Source organism: Pectinophora gossypiella, chromosome 2, assembly GCF_024362695.1.
Source record: "Pectinophora gossypiella chromosome 2, ilPecGoss1.1, whole genome shotgun sequence".
Taxonomy (NCBI): Eukaryota; Metazoa; Arthropoda; class Insecta; order Lepidoptera; family Gelechiidae; genus Pectinophora; species Pectinophora gossypiella.
The window spans coordinates 4,255,739-4,275,342 of NC_065405.1; the positions used below are offsets into that span (position 1 = coordinate 4,255,739).

General features: G+C 36.2%; 2 protein-coding genes and 1 long non-coding RNA gene across 4 annotated transcripts in view; 1 reads left to right on the forward strand and 2 right to left on the reverse strand.

The window, feature by feature from the left end:
- LOC126372337 (apolipoprotein D-like) overlaps positions 1 to 18,338 on the reverse strand; it is a 466,981-nt gene extending 448,643 nt beyond the window's left edge. For both annotated transcript variants that reach the window (XM_050018058.1, XM_050018041.1), the window contains exon 1: positions 18,311 to 18,338. The gene's annotated coding sequence lies outside the window, so the exon portion shown is untranslated. The remainder of the gene's footprint in view (positions 1 to 18,310) is intronic.
- LOC126372106 (tyrosine-protein kinase Dnt-like) overlaps positions 1 to 19,604 on the reverse strand; it is a 65,552-nt gene that overhangs the window by 31,851 nt on the left and 14,097 nt on the right. The window lies entirely within an intron of this gene.
- The window catches only part of LOC126372773 (uncharacterized), a 147,675-nt gene that overhangs the window by 18,169 nt on the left and 109,902 nt on the right, over positions 1 to 19,604 (forward strand). The gene's annotated exons all lie outside the window — the stretch shown is intronic.

Here is a 19,604-nt window from a genome sequence, read left to right on the forward strand (position 1 = left end):
AGGAATGGATAGCATCGTAGAATATTTTGTATACTTAACGTAATATTAGAAATTTATAACAGAGAAGGATAATGTTTTAATATTGCATTGGCAATAAGCGTAAAGTGTTAACCCATAAGTAGAGGTTGAAAATCGGCGTCGTATTGCCTCCCGTGTAGGTCGATACGATATCAGCCGAGCTATTACCGTTTTTAGTTTTAAGTCCTACATATCAAATATGTTTATTTATTATTTTATTTATTTAGGTACACATACAGCAATACATATAAAATTTTACGGACAGTATTATAAAAAAATTTGATATATATGCTTACCAATTACAAGCATACACAGCATTTATCGTAAATGAAAACAAACAAACCGTATAAATAATAAAATACAAAAACAAAAAAAAAAAAACAAAAAATCAAAAGTTAAAATTTTAATATTGAGAAGTTAATGAATTATCTATCTAAGTACGATATATAACTAGGTATAAATTCGTATAATGTTTTTTATGAAGAATTTGTTATGTATAGTATCATGCTGACTCTCCTTAACTAAGTAAATAATTAAAGAAACGATTTTTTACATTTAGATGTGATTAGATAGATTATGATTTTGGTTAAAGATGATGTGACGATTATCGAGCTCGCTTTCTCGTACTGTTGCACGACTAAGCTCGGTACCTAAAGAAAGGAAGGAGTGGAAGTAAAGAAGAGAAACCTTTGCCTTACAGTGAGTGAGACACAAATGACTATTATCAATAAGTATTAATAAAAAAAAGAGATAATATCTTACTACGGATCATTTAAACTTGTTTTGAGAGAAATCATAATCATAAGTCTCTCCTAGTCATAATAATGATTGGAAGATGTAATTGTGCCTGGGTGTAATAAAAAGTGTCATCATTTATACCCAAAAACAAAGATAAAAGATTGATATGTCTGTTATCTATGAAATTACAAGATTCAACGAAGAAAAATATGTGCAGCGCCATCTACATTGTTTTTGTTGAACATAACCTGGAAAGTCCCTTATTATTATAGACAGTATTATAATTGAGAGTATTAAAACAATAAAAATAATCCCTGTAACCTGAATAAAAAAATATCGATGACCACTTATCCCCATCGAATACCCATCAAATATTTAAGCTCTCATCCCCTAATCAAAAATCACAAAAAGGTTCTACTTAACATTTGGGTAAGTATAAATGAAAGTGTGACGGTAGAGTTCCGTAGATTTTTCACTTATTAGAAAAAAAAAGTGATATAATGTTATAAAAATTAAGAATAGATAGTTATGCAATCCTTACCTCTTCGACACAAAAACAAAGTAAGTACCTATAACAAAGTTTCTGTTACGTTTAAGTTAAACATCATTCAGATTTTTTATTAAACACGTAACTATATTATATTTCTCTAAAATCTCGTTAAAAAACGACTAAAAACTTAAGATTTTCCCTCTTCAAAATGGAATACTAACTAGCCCTTACATTTGCAAAAATCATAAATACACAAGTATACTTACGTCAAAATTACAGGCTTCATGCCAATGGAACCCTAAAAATTGTGGATGATCCAATCAGCGCTCATTGGAAAGCGACAGAGCGCACGCGTCATCCGACTGAATATGAAGTGGCACTTGTGCATTGACGAATACTACCCCTACTTGGCACCCTACAAACACCCTATAAATGCGGATCTACAGCTACTTTGCGGATAATGCGTCTCTGGCAATGTACTTAGTCGTAGGGTAGTTATTCAAGCGATAGAAGTAAGTAGAAAATAAACGGCCTCAGTGGTCCAGTGGTTTGAGCGTTCGACTCACGAAAATCACTTTGTGATCCCTTGTTTGGTTAGGACATTACAGGCTAATCACCTGATTGTCCGAAAGTAAGATGATCCGTGCTTCGGAAGCACATTAAGCCTTTGGTCCCGCTTACTACCTACTGATGCAAGTTGAAGATGCAAGATGTCAAAGGCGGCGGTTCAATAGTAGCCCTGATAACGGGGTTGATGGGTTTGGTAATCCACCTCACAACCCACACGATAGAAGAAGAAGAGAAAGAACCCCGGTACCGGACTAGCACCACATAAGCTCACGACTACATCCCAATAGGGATAGTCAGAGGTACATCCATCGCAAGATGAATTAAGAACCCACACCTCACCGACCTTTCTGTTAGACCAACGTGACTTTTTGACTTGCACAAATGAGTTATTAATTTCTCTTAAGTGCAGTTTTCACTATCATAGTTGGCTCGACCATTATAGATGGCGATACGGCTCACCAATCACGTTGGCCTAACAGAAAACTACTACTAAACGAATTGATGAATATGGAGGAAGCAAGAGAAGTGAGTCAGGATCGAAGCAATAGATTGAATTCCATAGTCTCTATTTATCGCGATGGGCAATAGGCGTGAGTTTATATATGTATGTAAGTATGTAACAGAAAGCTCTATGATGTGTGGGTACTTAATCATCTTGTGATGGTTATACCTCTGGACTACCGGAACTGGAATAATATTAGAGGTAGATTTCAGTCGCGGAATGGAACAATAATATATAATTATATTTACCCAAAGCAAACCTGTAGAATAATTAATTCTACTCCACTCTTTTAGGATTGGAAAGCAGCTAGGTGTTTTATAGAGCACGTTTTAAAAACAATCTGCCGCATAAAATATTAAAATTTTCATAAACACGTCTTCCCCATGTTACGGTCACTGGTAAAGACCTGTACAAACGAACGTATAGAAAACTAACTTTATTCACAGAATATACCTAATATTTTATGTTACCTACACTAATTAACACCATCGATACATTCGAGCTAAATGTTCGTGTTAGTTGTCCCTATTCGTCCGTGTGAACACGCCTTTACATTTGCATGTATCCGCAAACAGGGTTGCATTAGCGCCTTTGAGTAATTAATACAAAGGAATCGCCCTGGGCGCTCTCGTATTGTCTGTCATTAAAGCGTTTTAATAATTATAAGCGGGACTTTCTCAAAGGAATACAGAAATACCGTTTGCAAGGTGTTATGTATTACGTATATGCACGTTTCCACTGTAACAACCACAGAGTAATGATTATAGAGAGATGCCTCGAGATCATAGCCGGTGAGACTGATATGCACAAAACTGTCATATTATAATATATATGAGCATCGATCGTATTACAAAAAAAAAACACGTTATCGCTTTGGTATTGAGCAACCACAACTTGGAGCATAGCCGAAATATGCACAAAACGAAGTGTTTTCAGGGAGCAATGATCGTATTATAAAACTTTCCACGTGATTCATTGCTTGTTTGGTATTAAGAAACTATAGCAAGCGCTTGTGTTACTACGCAATGAACGGCGGGTAAATCGATGTAGCGGTCCAGCAGAAATATCTTGATGCGGGTGTCATGCAGACGAGGGCATAATCTTCCTTGTTTCTACGATCTGTAGTAAAATTTAAGTAGTTATTGGTTTTACTTCCGTTGGTCTAGGAAACTCGGTGAAGCGGAGCTACTTATTTCATCTTGCGATTAATGTAGTGACTACACCAATTCCGATAGTGTAGTGTTGCCAGTTCATGCGTTACGTTTCTGCTAATTCTGCTTACCGAATTCCGATAGCAAAAATAATGTTTCTTGCAGCTCACTGGATATTTTGCTCTAATCAAGCCACTTCAACGCTTTTTTGTTTCTCTTTAATTTATTATTGTATATCAGAATACGACTGAATGTGCTGAGCCATAATACTTATTTCCATCACAATGTATGACCACATTACAATCAATTTTACTTCATTTCATTTCTCTTACCAAAATTTCATGTAGGTACTCGACTGCTACGACAATAATTTAAAAACATTCTAAGCAATTATTAAAAGTTACATCATTACGTTCCATAATTAAAATAATAGCCTCAAAACGTCCCATTACTTCTAATATTACTGACATTTAGGACGCATTTAAAACAATTACAACGTCATACTTTAACAGTATCAAATGGACGTGCCACAAATGGTACATAAATATGGTCCGATGCCAACGGTACTCCAGTTCTACCGTTTAATGAACCATTTCACGGTAACTGCCGAATGATACGACACCGGTCGATTGTGACTTCGAGTAGTGATGTGAATAACACTGAAATACATACGGTATTTGTCTTAGCAGTGGTATTATATTTTGATTATGTGCCGAGGTTTTTCTTGCAGCTTCTTTTCCCCGGCTATACAGGTTGTGAGAAGCTGCAGTAGTTTTAGGCGGATGAGACGTTCGTTATGTAAAAGTTGACGATTCAAAGTGTAACTATGTTAGTGAATTTGAATTTGAATCAATGCTGGACTGGGAGCGATTAAAAACAGGACGTGTTCGGCTCCTTGTCTTCTCAAACATTTCTTAAAAACCGATTTTGTTCTTTCTAATTATTATTACTAGCCCACATCGTCTCACTGCAGGGAAAAGGCCTCTCTCCCTACTTCTAATATGACAATAGTATTAATACTTTTTATTCTTTCTTTTTTAATATTAGAAAACATTTATTTTTATAATTGTGTAGTTTCCTAGATCAAAGATAAAACAGATCTTAAACTGTCAAATTTTTTTCTTTTTCTATTTACTTAAGTAAGTAATTTATTTTTAAATTTTAATCGGGAATAACGCAATAATAAGTGTGACATTTTATCCCGTTTTCTTATGATGCCACAGTGTGCTTTTTCATACAAACTCGGTAGTATTTTCATGTATTGACGTTTAGAAAAAAATACTGGTTTTGTGATGAGTACAGAACATTTTTGCATAACGTAGTAACCTTAGCTCACGATTTTACCCTAATGGGGTCGCCAGAGGTACATCCATCGTAAGATGAACTAAGTACCCACGCCTCACCGAGCTTTCTCTTACTTGTATTAGATTTTTAAATGGCACAAATAAGACAATGACGTCGGGTGATGTTAATACATAAGTAGGTACTTAAATAGATAATATCATGTCCGTATACTATACGTACTATATACGACATCCCATCCCTAAACTTGGGCACGATCATTTCGTAAAACTATAGTGTCTGGCTGGAATTTTCACTGCGCTTTAAAGTTAATGCGATTAGATTACCGTAAGGAGTTGAGGGTAATTGGGACCTACTTAGGAAGAGGGCTTCTCCTTAAGTGTTGGTCTGAATTTGTGGTGAGAATAAAGGCTTTGGAATGGTAATGTGATGGCTGGAGTAAGCGGCTTTCTGCCGATCTGAAAGCGGACTGATAATTTCAAACACGCTTTGTGAGTCAGAAATGTCTCATAGGCTTTTAGTTATTTTGTTGAAAGTATCTTTTGGGAAATATATAATATTTTATACGGAAAAAAATAAAAACTTCGCGTTAAAAGTATGATCAGTACGATCTACCCTGACCCAGCGTGCGTGTATGAGGCGATTGATGAATGTGGCGGAAGCAAGAGAAGTGTGTCAGGATCAAAGCAAATGGAAATCCATAGTCTCTGTTACCCCGGTGGGAAATATGCGTGAGTTTATGTATGTATGTAAAAGTATGAAACAACAAAATATTTCTCCGAAATTCTTCCGAAGAGTGATACTAGGAGATGTCCCTGCAAAACAAAGTAAGAATGTAAGTAAGTAAGTAAGTAAAAGTAAAATGTTTATTTTTCATGAGAAATACAGAAAATATGGGTACAATAAAAACCCCACAAAACCAATTCCTCGGTTTGTCTGTGGGAGTGGAGTTCGCTTAATGTTATTATATTAGATACTTAAAGTTAACTTACAGCTAAGAGATCTTTTGCATGAGATGTTTAAATAAAGATTTTCTAAATTTATTTATATTGCACTCCTGACGTATGTCGACCGGCAGCATGTTGTACAGATACGGTATGCGTTTACGAAGTGTTCTGTCACCGAAGTAATCATTCCAAAAGCAATATCAAGGTTATAATAACCCTAACACCAGGGTTAATGAAGTCTGTACAACTCACATTCGACACGGTACAAAAAGAATGTCACAGCATAACGTTATTTTGATCATGATACAAGATCCTCGTACAACACAAACGTAAATTTCCCCTTATAAATGTTTCCCTTTATTTACAGCGAAACATACATAAACGAAAATTAAGTGCGCCACTCTTTCATGCATAGAGGCGTCCGCAATGGAACAAGTAGGTAATTATACCTCAGACAAATATTGCTTACAAACCAAACATAATGTATAACACTTATAACTACAGTACAAATGGGCGGCCCTATTGCTCTGAAGCATTTTCTTAATTGAGTATATTATTTTTTTCAGACAGAGTACTGCGCGGTGAAAGGCAAGAGGGAACCACTGTCCTATTTTTCCCTAAAAAGTAGCATGGAGAATGCTACACCGACAAGAGCGTGACTATAAAATTAGTGATGATTATTTTCTTAGACAATTAGAGCAGCAGGATAGAGCGTACCATGATCCTGTTTCTGATTAATGAGGCATAGGGATTCGTAGCTACTAGTGAGCCGCATGTAATATAAGTGTAATATATATAGGGTGTTTATGTAACAAGCTTAAAACAGCAAAATTTCTAAAATCGTAAAAAATATGAATAGGGGAATTGACATCATCGTGAAATCCAGTGATAAACTAATTTAGAATTAGAGAAGTTATTGTCGTATCTATTGATACAGTGACTGTTGTGTGTCGACATCCATCAAAAAATAGTAGTAAAATGAGGGTAGTTACACCTACAACATTCTAGCAATGAAGAGCACTCGCCTCGCCAGTCATTTTGTGACCACGGTTGCTGCAAGCGTCGAGAAAAACAAATTTATTTTTTACCCGATTCTTTTTAATTTTATGAATTAAAAAGAATTTTATTTTAAGTTATACCTGTCATTTTCCTTTAAATTAATAAATAACCCGGGTGAATAAAATAGGCACCTCGCTCATATGCAACCCGTTTCACGTGTGCTGTCAACATAATTCTGTCGGGTTATTGGCCAATATAAAACTTTGGAGAAGTTTTTTTTCTAATTTCCGCCTAAAATTTACGTGTGTTTCATAATGTATGCCTGTCGATTACCCGTCTCTTTCTTTTTAGCGTATAACAAAATGACAGGTATAACTTAAAATGAAATTAAGGACAGAATGAGGAGATGACGACTGATAGAAATTAATGGAAGGGGTATACATATTGTGCCGAACCCACTTAGAGTGGGATAAGGGCAGGTGTATGATGATGATGTGTACAGGAATCAGCATCATTGACCCTATAAATATAGTTTACTATGTATTAAATACGTAAATCTTTAAAATTTACTAACACAAGAAAATGTGTCTCAAAAACACGTAGAAATAACAGCCCATTACCATCTCTACAGTGTTATGAATATGTAAGAATTTTATGTGTATTCATAAGAGTCATCATAAAGTTTCCTTTCTGTCGCACCAACGGAACTCCTTCGAAGATAAAGCTTTTATTGCCTCAACTGCTTTATTTATTCTATGTAAGTTCCCCGCATTTATTAAAATGGCGATAAAGCCTTATTTATTGTCTCTTTGGTCGGCAGTGATCACGCGAGCGACAAATATTTTTGGCTAACTTTTTCACAGGTGTTTTACTGGTTTTAACACAACGAATTTAAACCGAAATGCATTTTCTTCATTGTAAGATTAGTTTTATTTTAAAAGAAAAAAATGTGGCGTTTTACTGTGATTGCGCTTGCTTTTTAAATTCTGGCTTAATGTGACTTGAGTTGAAATTTATAATGCTACCTGGTTCACGCCACACTATAAAACTGCTTTCTTGGTGAAAAAAGAGAGATTGGTGTGCAAACATATTGTATAAGTGTAGTTATGCCTATTTTACACGCGTGATATTGTTATGTTATTTTCTGTCCTGTACAATAGTATAACCAAGCGTGAGCAGGGTAAGGCCAAATTGAAGCAATTCGTCCAAAAAGCAATTTTGCAATTTGACATTAGTTGCGTTCCGCACTTAATTTATATGCGCTAAATGCCAAATTGCATTATTTGCGTTTGAGATGAATAGCTTTAATATGGTCTTCTTAGACAAACCTGTACGTTTCTAATGTATGTCCAGGATGAGATAGGTTATGAAAAAATATGTTTTTCTTTTCCTCCCTGCCGACAAAACTTCTAAATTGCTAATATGCGAAAATATTTTGGGTAAAGATAAAATGCGAAAGTATCTGCGACCCCAAATTTTATGCTTACGCTTCATCTCGACACTGTTTTTATCGCCAAGGGTCGACTTCCAAATAGTTGATGCCAAAGGTACACTTCGCAGAATAAATTTATGCCTCCTTTTCGAAGTTTCGTTATCGCTGCCATAAATTTGAGTTTGTACTTTGCCTCATTTCGTTGAAATTTCACTGTATTTCAGTCAGTTATATTGCAATGTTTCGTTATTTCATAAAAGCGAAAGTGACTTGTGAATCTTTCCGACTTAATTTTCTAGCGATATTTTGAAACAAATGTTTAAAGTTATGATGGATGGCCCTTGGAGTTATTCAGTCACAGAAAGTGTAATAATATAATTTTAATTCTGTTGCTATCTAACTCTTGCTCTTATTAGCTACGGTTAGACGTTAAGAATCTCCTCTTTCCAGATAAACAAAGAAACAAAGAGATACAGAAACAAAGACATTGAAATTTATTTTTATAAATTATAAATAAGAAGCAAACTTTGCTCCATACCCCCTATGGTTGATTGAGGGGAAGCCTGTGCCCAGCAGTGGGACGTGTATCGGCTATTCATGTTATGTTATAAATAATGAGGGAATTGTGTCAAGAGAAGTTGCTCATTTGATTGAAATTGAAACAAAAATTGACTGATAAAAGGACGCCTAAGTAAATCATTACTAGCTTTTACCAGTGGTTTTGCTTGTACATGGTGTTATTGACATCGTAACGAAAATTCCGAGGAATGATTTAGACCATGACTCTCAGTTGATAATTTCCGTCGCAAAAGTATGAAAGTGACAATAATTTTAAAATCACAAATTTTTTAATGAATTTTTCGACGAGAAATTCCACTTGACTCAGAATCATGATCTGAATCATTCCCCTCGGTATTCGTTACGATGTCACTAACAACCTGTATTTATAGACTTAAAATTAAGTACGAGAATAGCGGAGGACGAATACGTGTTCGACCTAAATTAACCCAAATTACATTTAAATTACATATAAAAGTATGATAGGTACAAATTGATGGCGTGAAAGTAATTAATCACACGCACGCCAGTCGAAATGTAATCCTTTACCATGTCAGTTAAGGAAAATTCCGTTACTATGTGACCCCTTTTTTTTTCATTTTTATCATCCCGCCTTTTATACCTGTTATACCAATAATTTTACACACACACGCGCCAATTCATTCTCTTATAAGACACGACGTTCACCTTCTCTTTAATCTGTTCCATGTTAGCTCGAATTGTTTCATGCGGAAAGCCACGAGAGCTCCGTGGTTCCTTCGCAATGAAAATCTGCACATTGACCTAGGTCTGCCAACCATTGCCCAATAGCTCAAATTAGCTTCAAAACGTTTTTTCGAGTCTGCTCCGCACCACCCAAATCCCCTGGTAGGTAGTTCCGGCTTCCGAATACATCTCGTTTAGGGACGGTACTGAAACGTATCGGCGTCCGAAGGACGTAATATACGATCCCGACGACCCGATTACTCTAGCCATAGAGGCAGCCAATCAGCTCGCGACACTAAACACTTCAGGACCCCGATACCGACCCCGCCGGCGTGGTCGACGATCTCCCCCAATCAGCGTTTATCGCTATCGACCCACTAGGTCAAATAAAATGTAAGCTCTTCTAGGTCTTCCCCTTCCTCTGTGTCCTTGTAGCTTTCCTTGTATGTTTTTTTTTAAATAAAATCGTCGTGTCTTACCTATTAAGCGTCCAATCATCTTTCCACTTCTGTCCTTAATAAAGTTCAATATTTGCCTCTTTTCCCTTAGTACGCTACTAGTGCTTCCTCATTAGTAACTCTTTCAGTCTAACTTATTCTATCCATCCTCCAACACCACATTTCATAGGCCTCGAGTTTCACTATGTCTTTCTGTGTCAGTGTCCAAGTATCACATCTATAGAGTGCTATACTCCATACAAAGGTTTTGTTGCATCGTTTTCTGATTGTTTTGGTAATCTCAATAATACTGTTGAAATAAAATTCGTACGCAAATGAGCTAACGTTGTAGAAAATATTTTGAATTTGTATAATGAGTATACCAGAGATAAGGCAGCTGTTCGGAGAATAAACGCAGAAGTCCCCAGCTTGTGCCTACTAGACGTCAAAGGATGTTTGTTCACTATGGTTTTCAGTTTTTGTTTGACGTTATTTAAATGTCTATAAGGCGTTTTCATGTATTTCCTAGCTTTGCCCACCCCAGTGGGAACTGTCATTCATAAGGTATTATCGATACACTTACTGCCTAATTGTTTTTTAATGGTCTGTATCTATTATTTCTAAGTCTATTATTGCTAATGACGTATCGGGTGTTATACAATATAGGCACATCGTGTATAATCGTCCGTATATGTAATGAAAAGGTTCATTATTTATATCTAATAACAAAGATAAAATATAGATGATATAGATGCATTAGGTATGTCTGTTATCCATAAAATTAAAAGGTTTTTTTTAATATCTGCAATCAGACTCAAGACTTTAATCAGATTTGGTGTGTGAATTGATTAGTTAGAAGTAAAGCAACCAATGCCACCATCTTCCATAGTACTCAGCGCCCAAGAATATCCTTCCTTTTGAGCCTCTTCACCCTGTAGCTAGCTTCCAACAGCATAGTTGCTAAGGGATTTGGATGGTTACTCAACCGTTCCTGCCCAACTGGGCATTCTCAGGCCTGTTGTCTTAAACGTTGTACCGGGTGAGACCCTTCAGCGCTCCCCATTTGTCCGGCCAAGTGGTTAATGCCATCTGCGGCAAATCTACAATAAGTCACGTCAAAAAAAAAACAACCGTTCCTTATGCCTTTTGTTGTACAAAATTAAAAGGTTAAATGAAGGAAAATCTGTATAGTGGCATCTGTATTGTTTTTGAGGAACGTAGACTAAAAAGTCCGTCATAACTTGAAACGGGCCTTAGGGCTCCCACACAGAAACGCCTACAACGATGCGGCGTCGTTTCACGATACGACGTCGCGTCTTGGAAATCTACGATGAGCATCGTAAAATAACACGAGATCGTAACGTGTCACGCACGACACGAAGCCGTCGATACAGTTGGGGTGATGTTAGTTCATTCCGAAAAATAGAACGCACTAGACGCATTCTGCTTCTTCTGTAAATAAGAAGACAAAGAAAGAAAAGACAATACTCAGAAGATACTGGATCCACCCATTTCATCATCCGTCATATTTGATTTGCTAATAACAACTGCGCGGGATTGCATCGTGAGTTTCTAACGTCACAACGTCGTATCGTGAAACGACGCCGCATCGTTGTACGACGCGACATCGTATCGTATTTATGTGTGGGAGCCCTTAGAATTCAAATTCCGATACGATATGTAAACAAGCAGGACAATCAACAATTCATCATTGGCAGCACTTACAGTGGTATGTTTTTGCTCAGTCACAGGATTTGACTAATGGAACGGATGTCGAGACCACGTGTTCACTCCCACGGTTCGCAGTCTTAGTATATCTTTGTTGAAGAACAATTTTCTTGTGGTGTGTTTTGTACTACGATTCAATAGGAGAACGAACTTAAACCACGTAACTAAGCTGGCCTAAGAGAAAGCTCGGTGAAGTATGGGTATTTAGTTCATCTTGCGACGGATGTACAACAATTGGAATATTGTAATGATTGCTTTTATGCATTATATGTCATCATCTCCCTAGCATCATCCCATTTTTCACAGGGACCGCATACGTAACCTGAAATTATGACATAATATATTATATGTACTTACTTAAATAAAATCTTCAAGTCACATTTCTAGCGCTTCTTTTTTATTTTATGTTTTAATTTAGGAATTTATGTATTAAATCATTATACTAAATATATATATACAATTTAGCACTGCCTCGTAAAACTGTTTAAACAGTTTGTCTGTAGGAATGAGTCTAATAACAATGTTTTTATATCTTATTTAAACACATAAAAACGGGTTCTTACCGCGTTTGAAATAGGGATATGAGACTCCCGATTTTCGAGAGTTAGGAACCCGTTATTATGTGTTTTAATTATGATAATAACCGCGTAAACTTAAAACAATGTATTTTTATATCTTGTAATACTTATATCTAATAGTATGTTTTTAATGGTTTTCGATTACGAATTTCATTAGAAAGAGTACGACGTTTGACCACCTTTACTAATGACGTCATGCGTGTGTTTTTGTATACACATTCTAAAGATATTTATTATTTTGACGTTTCCTAAAAAGTATGTCATTTGATTAGGTATTAGCAATTACGGGCTTTAGTTTTTGTGTGTTTCTACTAATTTATCAATATCGTGAATGTATGCATAGAAAAATAAGAAAATCACTGGCATTTTCGTGATAGGAATGTACATTTCAACAGTTATACAAATGTCGGCCGGCTCATGGCTTCGCTTGACAGGTTTCGTTCAATTAACAGACAGCTCAAAAAATGTTGCAGTTGAAATATGAAACTTGGGATTAGTGAAAATAATTTAACTACCCTTAACACCCTATTTTAAGTAGGTAGTGAAAGGTGTCTGGAATATATTTATGTTTTAATTTTATACTTGCTTTGCAACATGACTAAACCCTTATTACCCGACTGTATCGAAAGAAAAAGGAGGGAAATGTTTTTCACCCCTATGTATGTGACTACTGAACCACTTGTCAGAATTTAACAAATTAGGTGTCATTCGAAGCGTCTTATAGGCTATGTGACGTCACAATTAAAGCACATAATAACGGGTTCTTACCGCGTTTAAATGGGGATATGAGACTCCCGTGCGAGTTCAGATGGTTCCGAACATTCCAATATCAAAAACATAAACAAGCGGCAAAGAAAGAGGGTAGACAGATATGTCTGCCCGTAGAAAATTATGGATCTACCTACTACACTCCAATTTCATCAGTCATCCCGTGATCATGGCACTTGCAACAGTGTCGAAAGATAAGGGAGTCTCATATCCCCATTTAAACGCGGTAAGAACCCGTTATTATGTGCTTTAATTATGATAATAACCGCGTAAACTTAAAACAATGTATGTGACGTCACGCTAAGTTCAATGTAGAGCCCAAAATAATATACTTAAATAAAAATATAAGTTTGACAAATAAGACGTCGAATGCCAATCTGTAATAAGAGATTCCTTGGTATCTGCTAAACATCACTATTCAAGAATTTCAGAGAAGAGAAGAGAATATTTTATTGTTTATAATACTTTTTCAAATTCAAATTCAGAATATTTCAAATTCAAAATCAGGTATTTATTTACGTATTTATATTATTATAATCATTATTATTTTAAAACTACTTATACAAAATAAATAAATATTTATATTATGTTAGTACCAGAAAGCTTAACCTTGTATTAGTAAAAGATTCGAAAGACATTTTGAGAGCGTGATTTTTCCGTAGTCGGGTTTTAGTTTTCAAACTTATATTTCTATTTAAATTGATGACAGGCAAGAACAAAAGGTGTCATAATACATCGGGTGGACGGGGGCAATTCGCCATACATAATAAACATGCGCGACGCCTCGTGCCCGATGAATCGCGTAATGTAACAGGGCCTTTAAACACAACTCGTGTGCTTCTAAAAAGAAACAACAAACCATCATTAACTTCACTTGTAAGCCAATAACTAACTTACCTACAAGAAGATATTTAATATCTACTTAATGACTTACATTTTGAAATAGAATTTAATAGCTGAATGCCGAACTGACACCTAATATTCATTCTACATACTCACGCCTATTTCCCACCGGGGTAAGCAGAGACTATGGAATTCCATTTGCTTTGATCCTGACGTACTTCTCTTGCTTCCTCCACATTCTTCAATCATTTCATACACGCTAGCCGGTTCAGAGTAGATCGTACTGAACTGTGTCTAAGGACATCTTCAATCATTTTCATTCTACATCTTTGTGTTTATCTATAGAACAGATGAGATAAGCGTCGACGTTTTTTTAATACATTCCTTTAAAATAAAGTTGCCAATGATTTCTTGAACCTAGGGACGAAGGCATCGAACCGTGACGGTAACTCAATCAAAAGCGATAACGATGTAAAACTTATCAAAGGGATTTTTTTGCAGAAGGACGATAATTAAAAACATAAATTTTAACGAGGCCGATTGTCAGTTAATGAGGTGTCTACCTAACGAAGACTTTTCTCGTTTTGAAAGGAAAAAATATTAAGAATTTTTTTTGATACTTAATTTCCTTTTGCGTCATCAACATAGGTATTTAAAATGATAGACTTTAAAAGAAATGTTTATTTTTAATTGATAAAACATACGTCATCATCATCATCATCATCATCAGCCCATTAACGTCCCCACTGCTGGGGCACGGGCCTTCCCTATTGATGGGTAGGGAGATCGGGCCTTAAACCATCACGCGGGCCAAGTGCGGATTGATAGTTATTAACGACTGCTTATGCAGCCGGGACCAACGGCTTAACGTGCCTTCCGAAGCACGGAGGAGCTCGAGATGAAAACTTTTTTTTTGTGGTCACCCATCCTATGACCGGCCTTTGCGAAAGTTGCTTTACTTCAACAATCGCAGACCGAGCGCGTTTACCGCTGCGCCACCGAGCTCCTCCACATTATAAAACATACGTAACGTAGATAAATCACGTTTGTATTTTTACAGAGATACAAGTTTTTCGGGTTGTTTCGAGTTTGACAGAGATACAAGTCAGCACCAATGAGGGTGACATATTATTACACTAATTAGAAAAACCCTAAAATAAAGATAAAAAAAGAGATACAAGTCTTCACCAAGACAACCATAGACAACTCACACGTAGCCATTCCTGATAATTTGTCGTAAGATGGATGATGATGAAATACCTATAGTAACTACCAATATTAATAATTATGTACACGAATAATGAGAAAATAGGTAATTATCAGCTTTAACGTGATAATTACATTTTCTCATTATTCGTGTACATAATTAATTATTTAAAAATACAATGTAATGGCAGAAACATAAAAAAATAATTTTATTGTTGCTTGATATTTGGATTACACTATATATACTACTTACTCACTTACTTTTTATTTCTATTTTAAAGAGCCTACACAATTCCGTTGTAGGGCAAAGACCAGGTTTGCCGTTTCATCTACTCCTCCCGATCATAGGATGTCTCTTTTCGAGATATTAAATGTGCATCCAACTCGACAAGCTATCTTTTTCGCGGTTGGCCACAACGCCTCTTGACGTTCGGAACCTAGTCGGTGTCGTTTAAAATAACAAAAGAAAAATCGACCTTCTCAGTTCTGTAATAGGCAAAGCGCCCGCGTCACCAAAATGCTAAACAGTCGCCCGTCGTCGCCAAATGCAATATGACTTGTTTTACAATTGTCGCTGGCGACGTGGCCTTAGCGTCGTAGTGTGTTTTGGCTCAGAGACTTATATACTATGTCATCGCATTATAGTGAAAACCTCGTAAGCGCGTTTTTGAAAAATTACATTCATACCTCGATTGAAACTAGCAAATTTACTTCACTCAAAACTCAGGTCTCACAGAATACCAGCGTCGCGGCTCACGCCGCGGCATAAGCTGAGCGAGGACCTTTTATACGGGACACCATCCACTACACATGGGTAAGCCGACATGACGTCACATTTAATTTAGGTACAAGTTTCTATGTTCGTTATCCATGTTCTATATAGAAAATATTTCACGTGTGCGTTATTTGTCTTTTGATGTGATGTCATTGTAATGTATATATATATGTAATCCGCGTCTGTGATGTCCTAAATAATAAATGTCCCTTTCTTTCTTTCTAATTTATTGCGAAAAACAACATTAAAAATCATATCCGAATGAGATTTTAAAAAAAAGTGGTTATGTGGTTTAACTATAAAGCGACGATGATATAGAATCAGTAAGGTAAGGTAAGGAAACGTACACTTTACTCCTTTCTTAATACAATATAAACCTAAACATGCATACTACAGACGTGTACAGAACGCTAGCATGACAAATTGATTCAACGGACACACCCCACAGGTTCCAATCGATGCTCCGATAGAATTGTCCATAACCATCTATTACTTACGTTGCGTTGGCATTTCTTATGTTACACAATGTTATAATTTACGCTTGTAGTCCACACGCCAGTCCATTAGAAGCAAGAAACTTTTTTTTTATTTTAGTCTAATATGCTTAAAAGCTATTCTGCCTAGTACTAAAATATTTCTAGAAAGAGAGAAATCATTTATTTTAGATATAAGTAGGTATTGGTACACAGTAGGAGTGAACATAGTAATAAAACCTTATTTCTAAAAAGGGACGTCAACTCAGCAATATGTTGTGACACTCCGACATTGAGGGAGTGCCACAACTGTGCTGTGCCCCATTTCTGAAGTATAAGTTCAAAATACCTACTTCTTAGTGTTCTTTCATGAACCGCCTTTCGGCCGCTGACATGGTTCATGTTATGACCACTACCATCAGAGATAGTAATGACCGGGACCACCTACGTAGGTTGATAGGTAAGTAACTATTTATTTATTTTCTAGTTTTCAGTGCACATAAATTAAATTAAAGATTTTTTACCGATTTTTAATTTACTATAAATGGACGCCACACACAAAAACAAGACAATAACATCATTTAAAATTTTCACAAAACAATTGCACAAAAAGCAAATCGGATGTTCGTCGAAATGATCATAAGGTGGTGGTGGACGTCCTGAGATAAAAGGGCCTCACTCAGCAAAAGTCGCGGCGTGAACCACGACGCTGGTATTATGTGGACCCTGTTGGGTGAGGCACAAATATCCGTTTCATAAATATGCGTTAATAGTGTACGTAGATTATATATAATACCAAATCCTTAATTGACGAGCTCGATGGCGCAGCGGTTAACGCGCTCGGTCTGCGATTGTTGAAGTAAAGCAACTTTCGCAAAGGCCGGTCATTGGATGGGTGACCACAAAAAAAAAGTTTTCATCTCGAGCTCCTCCGTGCTTCGGAAGGCATGTTAAGCCGTTGGTCCCGGCTGCATTAGCAGTCGTTAATTACCATCAATCCGCACTGGGCCCGCGTTATGGTTTAAGGCCCGATCTCCCTACTCATCCATAGGGAAGGCCCGTGCCCCAGCAGTGGAGACGTTAATGGGCTGATGATGATGACTTAAATAAAATTATGTATTATGTAACTATGTACCTATCTGGCTCACACAATATGATATATACTAAATACTTATTACCCGAAGGGATAATGTGTATCATTTATTGTAGAAACATATGTAAATTATGTTGAATATTCTTGGAATGTATAAATTTAAGGGGAGCGGACAAATAATGCAACGCTTCGTCGTTTCATTTCATCTTGGTATAGTTTTTATTGGCGTCAGCTATTTGCCTAGTATATATGACACAAAAGCAAATACAATGAAATATCAGATTATATTTTGAATTTGTCAGAGAACAAATTTAAAGCTCGTATGAAGCTTACTTTATATAAAAAAAAGCTTATTATAAGATTAATAATGTCTACTAATAAATGTGTTCATCTAGTTATTCAATAACTTGTATGTGTAAGTACCTACATTTATTTCTGAGTCTGATAATAATATTATGAAAATGTTTTCCTTAACTGACTACCAGCGCAACAAGTTGCCGAAAATAACCAACTGAACATTATATGGAAAAGTTATTGACCGTGGATAATGTTTTGGGTAACAATGTTATTAAATAAAGGAAGTTAGGGGAATGAACTGGGCTGGAGGCATCTATAGTTAGGTGCTGCACAGCCGCAGTGGTCTAATAGTTCTATCTTGAGGTCCGGGTTTGATTCCCGATCGGTTCTTTGTCAAAATCACTTTTGTAGTATTGTTACAATAAAAACGATTTATCTTTTATGCATTAGCAAGCTAGTAATTTCTGCCCGGGTGGGTAGAGCTTCAAGTTTATAGAAGAAGTAATAAAATTATTAGCATGTGAATGATGATTATGATGATGAGAAAAAAGGAGTTAAGATCCTTGACGTGATTTGTTATAGATTAGGAAAAAAAAACTTAGAAATGCATTCGGAGGGATGTAACCTAACCTGTATTAGCCTGCTTTCCCTTCGCGGGTTGGAAGGTCAGACAGGCAGTCGCTTCTGTAAAAAACCGGACCTGTCAAATCTTCAGATTAGGTAAGCGGTCCCTGTGTAAAACTTTGTAAATTGTAAAACGCTGAAGGTTCTTACCTGGTACAATTATACGCGCTAGCTACAATAGCGGTCATGAAAACTTTAACAACATAAACAGCCCTATACGTCCCACTGCTGGGCACAGGCCTCCCCTCAATCAACTGGAGGGGTATGGAAAATGGAGGTATGGGGGTGTGATGGAGTATGCTCCATGAAAACTTTATCGCAAACATTTCACACACTCCCCAAACAGATGGAACGCGCAGACAGATAAACGAAGGAAAAAAGAAGGATTTGGAAGTATCCAAACAATCGGTGCAATCAACAAGTGAGGAGAACTTCTGTTACATAAATAATTTCACAGCGTCCGTGACATGTCTAACAATTCAACGATGCGCAACTTCGACTAAACAGAAAAGTTAGAGAGAAAAATTTAACAATTTTAAATAGCTTTTCTTGTTGGATTGTTTCTTTCGAGACGATGCAAACAAAAATGTAATCATTTCGAATTAACATTATAACTTATTAATTACAATATTATAACTTAACTTACCCCCTCCGGTTGATTGAGGGGAGGCCTGTGCCCAGCAGTGGGACGTATATAGGCAGTTTATGTTTATGTAACTTAAATATATCTGAGACATCGCCCTTTGTCAAAAAAGACTTTTGATTGTTACAATAATGATAATTTATGATACATTTACTCGTACACATTAAGCTTGTGTCCACTAACTGTTGTTGTTATGTGTGTGTTAGTCGTGATAGCCCAGTTCGATGAACACTTGACTCTCACTCTAAGGTCGCAAATTCGAATCCTGCACGAGCCTAAAGCTATGATTGGTTTTTCGAATTAATGTTTGGATCATAAATGATTATCACGTGCTCAAGGAAAATATCGTAAGGAAACCCACATACCCGGGTAAATGCGTTTCAGAGTCACTAACACCCACACTTACTTATATGGCTACCTGTATGTACTGTTACGGGGTATAAGTGACATCGTAACGAATACTGATGGGGGCTGATTAACAATATCAAGTGGAATTTTCGATCGCAAAAGTATGAATTGAAAATAATTAATTAAAAATAACTAAAAAAATAATAAATTTTGATCTTGATATTAACTCAGAATCATGGCCTAAATCCCCTACATCACTAACACCCTGTATTATATAGAAAAAAAAACATTTATTTATTGTAGTTCTGTGCAATAAAGTATATTTCATTTGATTTGATTATTTCAAGACGCCATTACATAAATACACGAAAAGTCAAAA